The following is a 16,517-nucleotide window of genomic DNA, read 5'->3' as shown; positions in this document are numbered from 1 at the left end:
TTGAGAGAAATGCATTCAGTGAAGGCCCAGCTCATGAGGTTTCAGGGAAGAATGAGGCCTATATTAGAAACTGGACTAGAGAACACTCATGCAATATTCTGATAAAGAATCTGGTGGCATTATTCACACTTCTTGAGAACTTGGGTGAGGTTAAATACAAGAATAACTGACTAATTTGTTTGGTGGAAGTAATTTCAGGACAGGAAAGCTTTGAGGCTGTGGTATGATTCTTGCTTCTGCGCTCATCAAATCTATGGTGAGAAGGAACAAAAAGGTGAATCAGAAAGATGCTAACATGTGCAGTTTTTAGAGGAACCAACTATAAACAAGTTTAATATTACAGACAAGTTAGCTTTGGAAGCAACTGTAATTGTTAAAGAGATTAGTGCCATTAATGATAAACTTGGCACTCTGCCTTGGGACACCAGGAAAGATGTCTTGGGAGTAAGATCTTACTCCTCAAAGACTCCATAGGTAAGAATGCAAATTAATTTGAAAGCAGAGACAAAACAGAGTACCACTAAAATTGTTCTTTGTTCCTCAAAAGCAATTATCCAAGGAAGTATTTATCCTGAAATTGTACAATAAGAGGGTCAGGCTGCAAGACAAGCTCACAGTGGAGCTTGGCAATGAGGTTTGCAGTGAAAGGGCATGCAGACTGAGGAGGTCATGGAGTCTTTCATCATCGTTCCAGAGAGCCAGAGCAGGGTGGGAGGGTTGGAGCCCCCATAGAGAGGTTCTCAGGGGACACAGTTTAAAGTCATGACTGTCAAGCCTATTACAACTGTGACTACAGAATATTGGAGTTGTTAGAACTATCAGACATCTAACGAGAAAAGCTTTAGGCATAGAATAGAACCAGTCTAAGTAAGAAGGGTGAGTCTACCTAAGCCATTTGGGATGCAGACAATTCCATCATGATCCTTGGATGCTGAACATAGAGGTTTGTGTTTGGTACTTTCTTTGGTGATGTTTAGTCTTGCTTTAGAACAACTATTTCTTGCCGAGCTTCCATTCTTTCATTTTATTTATTGATTTATTAAACAGGATTTTTAATCGAGTCTTTGGAAATTTTACATCATGTACCCCAATCCCACTCATTTTCCAGTCTCTCTGCATCTGTCCTTCATGTTTATAGTGCCTTCCAAAGAAAAACTTAGAAGGAAGGAAATAATAAAAATACGAATAATAATTCAACACACAAAAAACAAAACAAAAAACAAAACAAGCAAATAAGCAAACAAAACCCACTCCTTCCTCCATCTTTCCTGCTTCTCCATTGACTTTGCATTTGTCTTAGTGGTACTGGGAGCTGTGGTGTTTCATGCAGTGTACTCTTTTGCCCAAACAACTTTTCTTGCAATTGTTCATTGTGTAGTATACACCATCAATGTTAGATCCTCACTGAATCTTCTCTCAGACATCTTGCTGTTGTCCCGAGTCATGGAGCGCCTATAGCTATGATTCTGCAGGGTCAGTCCCTCCATGCACTCCAGTAGGTCACAGATAGGGTAGATGTTGGGGAGTACCCACCCAAAGTCCTGGATGTGTGCCTGGATAGTAGTTGAGTTGGTCAGTATTGACTACTGAATTCACCCCTCTCGGGTGAAGGGTGGAGCCAGCTCTCTCAATCCCATGGTGAGGGTTAGGGTCACATTTCCCAAGTGTGTGTCTGGGAGCAGCTCTCCTATGAAAGGTGGGACCAGTGGGGTTCAGGGTCAATTCTCTGGTGAGGGGGTGTGTAGCTCTCTCTGGGCCAGTGAGGTGTGCGACAAGTTCAATATGGCCTTCATACTTCAACACATGGTTGAACACATGGTTCACATGGGCCCCTGTGGTAACATAGGCAACAGACATCAACACAGACCCACAACTCTATCAGGACCAATAATCTAGACATGGCCAGAAGCAGCAGCTTGGTTCCAGTTGCCACCATGGTCCCAGGTGACAGTGTAGGCCTCTCAGATCCAAATGGGACCCATGGAAGCATGGTTCTGAACTGCAACATGGTCCCCGGTAGTGACCTGGTTCCTAAACAGTCACATAGCCTTTGATGGTAACAGGAGCCATGAACATAAACATAGATTTTGGCTGCAGTAGGACCATAGCCCCAAAAGTGGTGCCCAGTCACAGCTTAGGCCCAGACTTCACTATGCCCCTGGATGGCAGCTCAGGCCACTGCAATCTGTATAACTGTGGCAGCACTATGACCCTTGGATACCAACATGGCTTCAGGTGTTAACAGAGTCCCTGGGCATCTCCACAGCCTTCAGTGGTAACAAGAACCACAGTCTTTAGAAAACCAAGAAAGGCATGAAAACAAACAAACTCACCAGTGAAGAAAATGGAAAAAACTGTTCAAGACCTGAAAATAGAATATAGCAGTAAAAAAAGAAAAATCCACAACTGAGGGAATCCTGGAGATGGAAAATCTAGGTAAGAAAACAGGAACTAAGACTCAAACATCACCAATACAATTCAAGAGGTGAAAGAGAGAAGCTCAAGTACAGACAATACAACGAGAGAAATTGATGTATCAGTAAAAAAGAAATTCCTTACATAAAATATCCTTGAAATCTAGAACACTATGAAAAGATCAAACCTAAGAATAATAGAAATAGTAGGAGAAGAATTCCAGCTCAAAGACCCAGAAAACATTTTTAACAAAATTATGAAAGAAAATTTTCTTCAGCTTAAGAAGGTATCTATAAAGGTACAAGAAGCTTACAGAATACCAAACAGATTGGGTCAGAAAAGACATCTCCACTTCACATAATAATCAAAACACTAAACATACATAAAAAAGAAAGAATATTAAAAACTGCAAGGGGAAAAAGATACAAAACATACAAAAGATAGCCCAAATAGAATTAACCCGGACTTCTCAATGGAGACTCCAAAAAGTTAGAAAGGCCTGGAGAGATTTCTCAAAGAGACCACCAGTTCTGAGCCTGACTATTAGGCCCAGCAAGACTTTCAATCACCATAGATAAAGAAAATAAGATAGTCCATGACAAAGTCAAATTTAAACAATATCTGTCTATAAATTCAATCCTACAGAAGGTACTAGAAGGAAAGCTCCATCTGAAGGAGGCTAGCTATACTCATGAAAATACAGAAAATAAATAATTACACACCAGCAAAACAAAAAGAAGGGAAGTACACATAGACTCATGCATGTGGCACACACACACACACCCATCCACCACCAACAACAATGAAATAACAGGAATTGACAACCACTGATAATTAATATTTCTCAATATCAATAGACTTAATTCCCCAATAAATACACACAGGCTAACAGAATGGATGTGAAAAAGGATCCATCCTTTTGCTACATACAAAAAACACACCTTACTATCAAAGACAGACATTACCTCAGAGTAAATGGTTGGAAAAAGATTTCCCAAGGAAATAGATCCAAGAAGAATTCTGGTCATTCTACTATCTAACAAAATGGATTTTCAACCAAAATTAACCCAAAGAGGTGGGGAAGGATACTTCATACTCATCAAAGGAAAAAACAACCAAGATGACCACCCAATTCTGAATCTATATGCCACAAACACAAAGGCATCCACATTTGTAAAGGAAACATTACTAAAGCTTAAATCACACATTGAACCCCACAGATTAATAGTGGGAGACTTCAATACCGCAATCTCACAATGGACAGTCATCCAGACAAAAACTAACAGAATAATGGAACTAACAGATATCTACAGAACATTTCACCCAAACACAAAAGAATATACCTTCTTCTCAGCACCTCACAGAATTTTATCTATAATTGACCACATATTTGATCACAAAACAATTCTCAAGAGAAACAAGATGACTGAAATAATCCCCTGCATTGTAGCAGACTACCATGGATTAAATCTGGATGTCAACAAAAACAGGAATAGCAGAAAGCCTACAAGCTCATGGAAACTGAACAACTGCCTAATGAATGATATCTGGGTCAAGGCAGAAATAAGAAAGAAATTAAAGACGTCTTAGAAGTCAATGAAAATGAATGCACGACACACCCAAGCATATGGGACACAATGGAAACAGTGCTAAGAGGAAATTTCATTGCACTAAGTGCCTACATAAAGACGTTAGAGAGATCTCATCCTAGCAACTTAACAGCACACCTGAAAGCTCTCAAACAAAAGAAACAAACATACCCAAGAGGAGTAGATGGCATGAAATAAACAGAAGGCTGAAATCAATAAAATAGAAACAAAGAGAACAATACAAAGAATCAATGAAACAAGGAGTTGGTTCTTTGACAAAATCAGCAAGATATACAAGCTCTTATCTGCAGAGAAAGAATATCCAAATTAATAAAATTAGAAATGAAAAGAGGGATATAACAACAGACAATGAGGAAATTAAAAAAATCATTAGGTCATACTAAAAAAATCCTATGCTCCACACAATTGGATAATTTAAAAGAAATGGCAATTTCCTCGATAGACACCAGTTACCAAAGTAAGATGGACAATTAATAAGTGGGACCTCATGAAATTGAGAAGTTTCTTTAAGGCAAAAGATACTGTCAATAGGATAGGATAAAACAGCAGCCTACAGAATGGGAAAAGATTTTCATCATTTCCACATTAGACAGAGGGCTAATATCCAGAATATATAAAGAACTCAAGAAACTAGACATCAACAAGCCAAATGATCCAAATAAAAATAATGTATTGATCTAAACAGAGAATTCTAATCAGAGGAATCTCAAATGACTGAGAAGCACTTAAAGAAGGGTTCAACATCCTTAGCTATCAAAGAAATGCAAATTAAAATGACTCTGAGATAGCATCTTAGATGTCAGAATGTCTATGATCAAAACCAAAGTGACAGCTCCTGCTGATTAGGCGTGTGGAGCAAGGGGAACACTCTCCATTGCTGGTGGGAGGGCAAACCTGTATAGCCACTTTGGGAATCAATATAGTATTTTCTTAGAAAATTGAGAACTGATCTACCTCATGTGTAAGCTATATCACTTCTGGGCATATACCCAAAGAACACTCCATCATACCAACAGGACTCTTGCTCACCTATGTTCATAGCAGCTACATTCCTAATATCCCAAACTGGAAACAACCTATGTGTCCCTCGACTGAAGAATGGATAGAGAAAATGTGGTATAGATACCTAATAGAGTATTTTTCATGGTTAAATAAAATAATATCATGAAATGCGCAGGCAAATGGATGGAACTATAAAAATTATCCCAAGTGAGATAATCCAGACCCTGGAAGACTACCATGGTAAGTACTCACTTATAAATGGACAGTAGCTGTCCCTCAATCCACAGACCCAGAGAGGCTAAGTAACAAGGAGAGTTTGGGGCAGGGGAATGCTTGAATTTCCCTGATAAAGGGGAGATTTTGGGGGTCGACTATGAACAATTGGATGGTAACAGGAGGGATCAGGTCAGGGGTGGAGAGAGTACTGGGAGAGATAACCAGAATTCTGGGACATCTTGTGGGTGAGGTAGAAACCTACTTTAATGGTAACTCAGGAATCTTCTAGGGTGACCTCAAGACTCCTAGTAATGTAGGATATAGAGCCTGAATTGTCTATCATCTGTAACCAGGGAAGGTTTCCAGGGGAGGGTTTGGAATTCCAACCCAGCCACAAAACCTTAGACCTACAATGTCCTACATACAAGATGTGCAGAGGTAAAGATGACACAGAAATTGGGGTGTGGCCAACCAATAATTGGTCCAGCTTGAGACCCATGCCATGAGAGGGAGCCCACCTCTGACGCTGTCTGGAGGGCCAGGGAATAGAGACTAGGTAGCCCAGAGATCTAGAATAGAACCAAACAGGACTAGAAGAAAAGTCAATGAAATGATTCCTAATGATACTATGTTTCACTTGTAGACAGGAATCTTGCCTAATTGTCATCAGAGAGGCTTCATCTAGCAACTGATGGGAACAGATGTAGAGATTCACAATCAAACACTAGGCAGAGTTCTGGAAATCCTGAAGAAGAGAAGGAGCAAGGACTGTCGGAGCCAGAGGGGTCAAGGACACCACAAGAAAACCCACAGAAACAACTAACCTGGACTCTTAAGGGATCACAGAGACTGAACTGACAATCAGAGAGTCTAAATGGTTCTGACCTAGGCCCTTAGCATATATGTTATGGTTGTGTAGCTTGGTCCTTTTGTGGTGCTCCAAATAGTGGGAACTGGGGCTGTCTCTGACTCTTTCCCCTGCTTTATGGACCCTTTTGTCTCAAGCTCCAGTCATCATGACTTCTCCACCTTTATGTATTTTACCCTTAAACTGTAAGCTAAACTCAACTCTTTCTTCCCTTGGCTGCCTTTGTCAGGTATATCGTCATAGCATCAGGATAGCTAACACATCGGATGTGGCCCTGGACCTCCTAGTCTCCAGAAACATAGGACAAACAAATTTGGGGCTGGGTATGCTAGCGACTGAGACTAGAGTGTCTTCATGTGCTTGGCACGTGCTCCATGACTTAAATGCATTACCAAACCTTTACTTTTATTTTTAGATAGTTTCTCCCAAGTTCTCTATTTGAACTTGAATGTACTTTGTAACCCAGGCTGCCTTTGAACTTGTGATCTCCCTCCTTCAGCCTGCTGAGTACTTAGTTTGAAGGGATGAGCCACCAGGCATGGTGTCAAATCAGATTTTATCTTTTACGAACAACTCAATCTGTTATGTTGAGTGACAGCAAGGGAAATGAAACAAGACAGCTCCATGATAAATTACTCCATGCCTCCTGATGGGCCCCATTTCTGCCCCAAGACTTTTAAGGGGAAACTACTAGGAGAAAGACCAAGCGTTGAAAAGAATTTTCCATGTATATAAAGTAGTCCATGGTATAAATCTCCCATCATATCTCTTGGTTGTTCATGTTAGGTTTACAAAAATGAGATAATTTATTTTGTTGAAAAATCCAATAAGTGAGCAAGAAATGGTTATTTTACCCTTATTACCTTTCCCTTGAAATTCAAGAGTCATCCTCACATGCTCTGTGGCCTTGACCTATGGGGTCACAAGTGAAGAGTCTTTCCTGCTCCCTGTCCAGATGTTAATCTCCTTGAGAACAGGTTTCTCCTAGGAGTCTGCTGGGAGTGTGTGCCAACAAGTGTACACTGGACATGGGAGTTGGATGCCATTCCCCATCCATCCCTCCTTTCTTCTCCTTTTCTCCTTTCCTTCTTCTCTCTTTCCCTCCCTCTTCCTCTTTCTTCTCTGTTGTGGTCATGATTGAATCTAAGCCTGTGTATATGCTAGGGAAGCTCTTTCCCACCCAATGGTGTCCCCAAACTTTGATTTACTGTAAATTTGAGACAAGGTCTTGTTAGGTGGCAAAGTTCATGAGGTCTGCTTGAGAAAATGTAACCAACCAAGATCTGTAGAAGTGCTGCGGGAGGAGAAGATATGTCAAGTTTTGGGAATGATTAGTCATGAATATAACTATCCTTTAGGGATGTCCTTTCTTTATGGTGATGACTTCATTCAGCAGAAAAACACCTTGGGCATTTGCAAAATTCCTTATCTGACTTTTGCAATTCTACTTCAAGATGGATGAAAGTTCTGACCCGTACAATACCTGAAAGTTCACACTATCAGTGCCTGGGTGCATCCCAGTGATGGTCTGGGTTTCTGTAGAGGGCAATGGATATGTCTACATCGGGTCCGCACCTAAAGAATTCCCCATGAACATTTCGGGTCTCATTTTGCTGAGGCTCAATTACCCGCAGTCCTCTCGCAGCCCTTCAAACTCAAGGATCCAGTTTTGAGAGGCAATTTCATCAATAAATGCTGGGCCGAGCACTCTCTCTGTGATCTTGTACTTTCTTTACATCCAGATGATTGGGCTTGCTATTGCTTCCACTTCACAGGCATAAGAATTGGAATTGGAGATCGTTTTCTCAGCTCCAGATAATTTGAAAGCTCACAGGTTCTACCATATTCATCAGCAAATGGGAACCCCAAAGTCCTCAAAATAGGCCACCCTTTCCCAGTGCCATTCTACTTCTGCCAGGGTGGCCTAGATTCACATTGGCAACCAAAACAATCTTTTTTCTTACGTTGTACTTGAGAGGTCCCTCTAAGATCTTTGGGCATTTCAACATTCCCTTCATGTGCACCTTGGCCGTCTTGTATGAATCATCTTTGTGTAGTTTATTAAGACAAAACAAAATAAGACAAAAACAATCACCACCACCACCAACAAAACACTGAACACAGGTTCTTAGATATATCCATCTAGACCACTGATTTGTTTAAGGTATTTTGAATATTAGGTTTTTAATACACTATTTAAGCTCTTTTGTTGTGTGTGTGCCTTGTGTGCATGCACGTGTGTGTGTGTGTGCCCTTTAAAGAAAATAAGTTCTCGTCTGCATCAACTTTCCCTTGCAGATTTTCAGCCCTGATTTCCACACCATGTGATTTTGCAGGTTTGGAGTTGTCCCTGAACTATTCTGTCTGAGGGTGAAGTGACAGGTATTTGGCTGGGTTACTGCCATAATTAGACACATTGTGTGTGAAGTGCCCAGCAGAGCATCTGACACATAGAAAACACTTGAGGATGGTTGTTATTTATCAGGTGATATATTTGCATTCAATAGTGCCTTTCATAAAGAAAAGCAACCAAAATGAACAGTGCTGTATTTGAAATCTCACACTCATTGTACTTTGCTTGCAGCTAATGGTAACCAGTCTGTCTCCCCCACATCCTCATTACTAACATTCTTAAGATTCTGGTTCTGTTTATTCATGGTCATGGTCTCTAGAGTGTTCTACTTAGCACAAAGTTCTTAGGTTTCTGCCATAGGCAGTGGCTATGAATTAGCATTGTGTTTGGCTAGCAAAGAGTTAATCCCATGAAATCTTCAAAGTGCAGAGACTTTAGTGGTTACCAATAAACTATGGTGTAAAACTGGATAAGGTTCTCACTCTGTTGAGCTTTGTGTTCTTACTGTCAAGATAAGAAGGCACAAGGAGACTCTCTGGCATGGCCGTATGAAATGTGAAACCCCTTTCTTCTTTCCTTCTCCTCCTGCTTGGATGCTTCCAAATGGCTCCGTTCTAGGCATGACAGTTCAACCAGGCTCATGGCCTTTGGGATCTCAGACACTGTTCATTCTCAGGCTGCCTGAGGCAGCAACTCTCAGTTAGCAAGCCTGATACAGTAAAGCAGCGTGATCTGGGTGGCTTTGACAGCATGTATTTAGTTCTTGTAGCTCGGCATGCGTAACGTCAGAAATCAAGATTCCCTAGATTTGACTCCTACTGAAGCAGGACTTTCTGGCTTTGTAGAGATCCCAGGACCCTTCTAGGGTGCATGCTCATGTTCTCTCTATATTTCTCTTATTATGAGGGCTTTACTCCTACCACAAGGGTGCTATTTTTTATGATGGTATCTAAACCTAATTGTGACATTTGCAGTTAAGGTTCCAGCATGACTTTCCCATTTGGCCAATAGGAACAGCAAGAAACCAGCTAACCTTGATGAGACTGGTCACATCTGTAGAAGAGAAATGATGGTCCCTACAGAGCTCTCAAACGGCTGACTCCAGCTGCTGTGGATGCATCCTATTGCTACCCCATTTCCTGCTCTCCCAGGATCCATTCCTCCCACCTGGGATAGCCTCTTTTACCCATCATTCCCCAGTCACCCATCTCTGGTTTTTCTGGTCCTTCAAGATACAACCGCTACATTGTGAAGGTGGTTTACCTCCACTTAATCTGTTGTTACATTGTGTCAATTTTCCCTTTCCTTTCTACTGGGCTGTGAAGACACAGACTGTATATACCATCTTATTTTATTCTGCAAACAGCGGTCTGAGTTGAGCACACTAAGTACTCAAGCAGTATTTCAATGAGGGATACAAGGCCCAGAAGGAGGAGATAGATACACGACTCCAACTTGCAGTACACCATACAGAAACACACTTGCAGCAAATAGAAGGAAGTGACCCAGAGAGTGAAAGCATTGCTCACAAATGTTCAAGTGAAAACCCCTACCATGGTGGTATAAGGAGCCAAGTCAAGAACAAAGTATTCGGACGGCAGGTAGCAAAGCAGGCGCACAGGAAGCTGGGTTTGCTGTGAGGGTCTTGTCTCTGCTTCAACATTCTCTGTGTACACTCAACTCCTGGTGGAGCAACCGTGTCTGATAGATGCCAATTGGCTACCTACAAATCATGATGCTAAGCATGAAGCTGAGTGGCTAATGATCATCTTAATTAACCCACAGAACTTTATGCATGGCCGGTATTCATCCAACCTTTTGGTCCTAGACAGAAATCTATTAAAGCCAGTTGAGAGAATGAAAAGACAAAACCTAGTGAGCGCTTTTACCTGGGTGGTTATAAAAGGTGGCAGGTTCGATAACTCTAAAAGTGATCTATTTGCCAATAGCCATATTGCATTAAGTTAGGGAAACATCATTCTTTTAAATGCAAGCCTAGTGAGTAGCTTGAGTAATGACTTGAAATTGCATGTGTCCGAGCACGTTGAAGCTGGATAGAACTCACATTCTTGCTTTATAAGAAACACATTTTCTGCAAAGAGGTACCTCCAAATTTGTTTTGAGTTAGAAATTAGCTGGAGAATCTAAGGAAAATTATGGACTGTCTCCTAGAAAAATTCTTGTGACTGGGCATTTAGTGCTTGATGTCTCTCAGGGGGGTCATGCTCTTCTGAGATAGTCATCTATAGAGTCCGGTCCTGAATCCCAATGCCTGGGAGGCTGAATGGTCTCATGCACAGGTTTCCAACAAGGAATATAAGCAACCTTAGCAAACACATGATTGAAGCTTTTCAAAGTCCACAGTTCTCTGACGTAAAATGAATGCATATCATGGCAGCCTTCCAGGAGAAGGATCTCACCAGAGCTGAGACTGGAGAATTTATGAAGACATCCCTATTTTCTTGTCTCCCACCCTCCACCCTCTCCATAAGCAGGATTGTCAGGAGGAAAGACAGTGCAACAAGTTTGGATCAAAGACCTAAATGCCCAGTCCAGCAGCTTCTTACATGATTAGCTTAGGACCCTAGTCAGCGAGTTTCCACCTGCCAACCCTCTTCTGACTTGTAAGTAGCTAATGTTACTTACAAGGCAGTGGTGAAGGACATGAACTCTCTGACACTCTTCCCCTCTCTCTACTTTATTTTGAACAGCAGAAAGGCAAAGGTGTAGAATAAGGATTAGGGTGCCCTCAAGGAGGAGGTGCCAGATGCTGGCTGTACCATGTCACTTCTTAAAACCAGATACAAGAGTAGTTTAGAAATTCTCCATGTTGTTCCAAAGGGTTGAGATTCTGGTAAAGCTATAGCAATAGCTACATCCACAGAAGCCATTGAAATCACTAGAACTGATTATACGACTCATAAGGGACACACACGTGCACACACACACACACACACACACACACGGTTGTTGTAAACAGGTGAACATTGTCGGTATTCATAGGACTATTTCAGTATGCAGTTACTTGTCTGGTTTGGTTTCTAAGGAGAGCATGGGGTTAACATGAAGTCCTTATTTAGGTGTTGCTGTGAATTTTTTTTAAATGAGCTTGGAGGATGATCTGGGTGGGAAGGCGCTGCAGGGTCCCAAGCTCTTATTTTCACATGGGATCAGAAATGGGTCTTATGGGCACTGAATCTCCCACAGCTCAGTTTATAATCTCTACCATGAGAATTTTCATCTACAGAGTAGAGCTAACGTGTGTCAGTGGTTGTACTGGTATTGGTACTTATAGATTGTAATCATGGCTGTACAAGACTCAGAGAACCTTGCAGCGATGAGATAGGCTCTTGCCATAGAAGCAAGCCTGGTTACCTGAGTTTAGTTCCTGAAACTAGGTAAAAGTGGAAGAAAAGAACCAACTCTATAAAGTTGTCCTCAGATCCCCACACACGCATGCAACAATGGTCTACCTCCCATTGCATGCACGTGCGCGCGCGCACACACACACACACACACTAAAAATCCTCATGTAGTGGACCATTAGAACTAAAGGACTACAGGGGTGGAGACCAGAATAAAGGGAGAGGGGGCCTAGAGATGCCAGAAACCAGCAGAAAGAGACGGGAGTTGGAATGGAACAAAAACCCAAGGCCTGGCTCACGCACTGCACTTCTGCGCACTTCATCCCTACCCACTTTCAAAAGATGGCATTTCTCACCCACAGCAGTTAACTTACCTAGGGCGTTGCCATGGATCCAGAGACCCTTCCGCCCCTGCAAACACAAACAGTAGGTTGCCATACTCCAACTTGCACCACCCACTGCCTGGTACCTGAGTACTAGGTCAGTTCTGGTGAAAAGACTGTAATGTGATTGCTATTACCTTCTCAATTATAGCCTTACATGCCCTTATCATTATTAAGGGTTTGCAAAGAAGCCTGAGATTTTGGGTTAAATTAATAAACTCCTGCTGAGAATGTAAGAATCATGATCTAGTTCTCATTTTCATGTATGTGTGTGTGCCTCTCTGTCTGCATGTCTGCATTGCGTGGGAATGTATGTGTGTAGCCAGGCATTCATATCCCGTGTCATCCTCAACTGGCCTCCACCTAGTCTTTTGCCATAGGTCTCTCACAAAACATGATATACGCCATGTTTGGGTAGAGCAACTGCTAAGCAGTCCTCAAGGATCTTCCTGTCTCTCCTCTTCAGACAGTGAGAATATAGGTATGTGTTGCCATGCCTAGGGTTTTAATGAGCATTCTAGGGGTCGAACTCAGGTATTCAAGACTATAGAGCAAACATTTTATCAATCAAGCCATTTTCTCAGATCCTAGTCTTATGGTAGAGTCTCAGCAGTACATACTAAGTGGGTGCATGCATGGTAACAGTGCCCAAAATTTGAATTTTCTTAATGGGAGTCCAAAAAAAATTGCCTAAGTCTACGTGGTTGTGCTAAACTTTTCCAAAACCAAAGCATTATCTCAGGCTCTTGCTCCATGTAAATGCATCATGTAGAACTAACTGTGTTATCCTAATGCTAGTAGCTGCATGAGGTATCTGCGGTGTCCTTGAAATTCTTTCAGAAATAACATAGCCTATCACATTTTCACAACACACAACAAAGGAAATTTCCTCTTTGTTTTCTTCTTTGGAAAATTCAACTACATTGTGCCAGAAGCCACCTGAAGTTCTGAGAGATATAATGGTCAATATAGCAATAGCATGCCTAAAATATTTTCTATCTTTGATGTTGGTCTTCAGTGGCTTTTCAAGGCGGGCAAGTGAACCCAGGTACCTTCCATGATGCACAGTGCTTGGCTACTGGGTGTCCATACTTGTAAGAGGCATATTGGTTCTTTGTTGGGCCATGACAGCAAACCATGATTCATTCTTTGGAATACATGGGGATTTCATTAGTTTGGGAACTCCTAGAATAGGAAGCAGTAGCATCTTCTTTGTTTCTATTTTCCACTTTTTGAAAGGTATCTTATATTTATGGTTAATATACCTATTAGAGTGACAAGAAGATGGTGAGTACCATTTAGTCATGATAGGGACCCAGATACTTCACAAATCCCTAGAAACATTGTCACTGTGATATGAGCAAATAGGTTTAGATTTCATCCATATAACTGATGTATGATTTTATTGTTATTGTTTTATTGCTGTCATAATTATTATTACAGAGAGTATAATCAAGTCCCTGCTGACCTAGGGCAGTTCTTCTTTGACCAATGGGATCACGTTGTGCCGTTGTCTCTTACCCATGTTCCCTAATTGTATTTATGACTCCAAATGAATGTTCTGTTGATGGATATTGCCCCTAGTTGACAACTTCTTGAGATAATGTATAGAGGAAAGTAAGAGAAACAGCATAATGGAGACATTAAAATGAATTCTGAGGATATGAGTAGAAACACGACCATTTCGGGGGAGAAGGGCCTAAGAGATCAATGAGGCACACTTCTGGGGATGTAGGTGAGGTGTCCAGAGAAAATTAAATCATAAAGGCTCTGGTCTAATGAATGGATTAATCCCTTGATCCATTCAGAGTGTGATGACTTCTTAGGACATGGTAAAATTACGAAGATGATAAAAAATATAGGGAATTAGGGCATAATTGGAGGAAGTGAGTCACAGGGTTGTGTTCCCATGGGCTGTAATTTCCTTGTCTTCTCCCTATAATCCCCTCCTCTCTCTGCTTCCCTTCCACCATGACAGAGGTCCTTCATCATGAACTTCTGTGACTGTAATGATCTCTTCAAGCTTAAAGCCAAACAAGTATGGCCTGAATTTCCCAAAACCATGAGCCAAAAATAAAGCCTCCCTCCCTTTGTAAGCTGTTTTGTAAAGGCTTTTGTCCCAGAGAAGAGCTAAGGTGACCAATGTACACGCTGATGTTTAGGATAACTCACAGTTCATTGGTCTGTGCCTAAGCTTTGAAGGATTCAACCCACTTTCCCACCCTCCCACTGGACTGTGTATGTCCCTGTTGTCAATTACTTGGATTGAGCGCAGATACTCTCCTGCCTGAAGAATGTTCCTTTGTACTGTCTAGACTTGAATCCTCAGTGAAGACCCCATACAGGAATCCTTTCTCTGGGGGATGCTCTTGATCGTCACTGTGTGTTGTCAGGCAGCTTTCTGTTCTGTCTGAATGCCATCTCTGCTCGGGCTGCCATATTTGAGAAACAGAGACTGTCCTCCCCCTTCCCACCCCTCTTCAGTACTGGACCAACAGCAGTGTTTGCCCGTTGGCCAGGCAGACAGATCTGCTCCCTGGTGAGGGCGTGCCCTGCCTTTCTGCAGAGTTTTGTTGAAATTTCCAACACATTTCAGATCCTGAGAAAAGGTACTTGTTTTAACAAGACTGCTGGGCAGAGGTCATCGCTTTAGACGAGGTTTCTTTTCTTTCTTTCTTTTTTTAATGAACTTAACCGGTTTTAATATCTTTTCCAAAGCAGACTACATTAAATGACCCTGACTTGGCCGAAAGCCTTCTCTTGAGTGCTTTGGGAGGATTATAGGAAGTTCTTTTACAGCCTCTTAGCATGATTGGCTGTCTTTTCTTTTCTTTAGGTTATCAGGGATTGCGATTTGATCCTAATTAATGAAGGTGAAGCCCTGCAGTTTTTGCTTTTTGGGAGAGAGTTGGGGTTTGAGTTCTTTGGGGGAATTGAAGGATGCCGCTCCCCTCCCCCACACCTCTGGATCGCACCATGGCTGGCTTTCAATTTGAGATTCTCCGGCCTCTGCATGTCCCACCTCGAGACCCATGTTATTATATGTCAGAATCTTATGCCTGAACGTGAGAGCGGACGGGGTTGAAGATCAAGGGAGTTGGGAAGTATGGGCGCGCCAGAGAAGGGAAGAGAGTGTCACAGACTTGACAAAGAGCAATGCTATCCGAAAAGTTACCTCTGGCTCTAGAGGCCATCTTTTAATACCAGCGGAACCAAGAGGCATTTTATACTGTACAAATTAAAAGTCAGCGGTGACATTTTTTATTGTCCACAGATTATAAAAAGGGAGCAAAGCTGGGACAAATCAATTAGCCGCGTAATGGCAATGGGCAACGGTCCAAAATAACTTTGTTCTTTATATTGTAATCAGATCCTGGCTCCGTTTTGTTTTGGGAATGAATCTGTTTGGAATTAATTCACGATGGAGAGAGTCATGGGAAAGGCAAAAGGTCCACTTTAGGCTGTGTCCACGGGGTCCTCCGTGGCTCTCTTTTAGCTGATCTGTGTTCCTTTGTTATTTCTTCTCTGGACCTAGACTGTAACCTTGCTCACAGAATTAAGAGAAAAAGGGGGACATTTTTTGCTTTCCTCTTACTCCCCAGGCACCCTACGAAGAGCCTGTGGGGTAGTGCTCCTGAGGAACTTTGAGGAAGATGCAGTCAGCAGGGGCGCTTTCCATCAGGTCAGGATTAACTGATGGAGTGGCTGAGGGTGGTTTGGCTGGTCCTGACTTTGATAATTAATGACTCCTTTTAATCATAATATGCAAATTCCACAAAGCAAGCAGCAAACCCCACCTATTCTATCCCTGGTCACAGGGAGGGAACACCAAAAATTTCCGAAGAAGAAAGCAGGATGAATATGCCCCAACATTCCAAGGCAAACCTGTTCTAAAGTCTTGCTTATTGCAGTGCTGGTGAAAGCCTGCACCTTCCTCGGAAGTTCGCCTTAAAATATTCTGCTCAGCTGCCCTGCGCGCCAGAAATACAATCAACAGCAGCACTATTTTTAAAGGCTCATTGGGCTTTATTAAGTAAAGAGCGGCTTCTTCTGGACATGATTTTGAGGATTTGCTGTCTTAGCAGCGAGCTTGGGTGTTGATATCCTGGCAGAAGTTTCTCTGTGCGTATTAATAGACCTGGTAGCTAGCTTCTGGTGCTGAGACAATGTTCGAAGCATCCTTTAGCTAGTCACTTCAAGCTCTCCTGTCCTCACTGTCCTCGCTTTTTACTTCTGGATAATGGAGATGAAAAGCTGCCTCCTGGTTCACGGTGGAAAGGAAGGGAAACGAGATGGCTACACTGC

The sequence above is a fragment of the Microtus pennsylvanicus genome, chromosome 6, assembly GCF_037038515.1.
Source record: "Microtus pennsylvanicus isolate mMicPen1 chromosome 6, mMicPen1.hap1, whole genome shotgun sequence".
NCBI classification, from domain to species: domain Eukaryota; kingdom Metazoa; phylum Chordata; class Mammalia; order Rodentia; family Cricetidae; genus Microtus; species Microtus pennsylvanicus.
Note: the sequence above shows the minus strand (reverse complement) of the source record.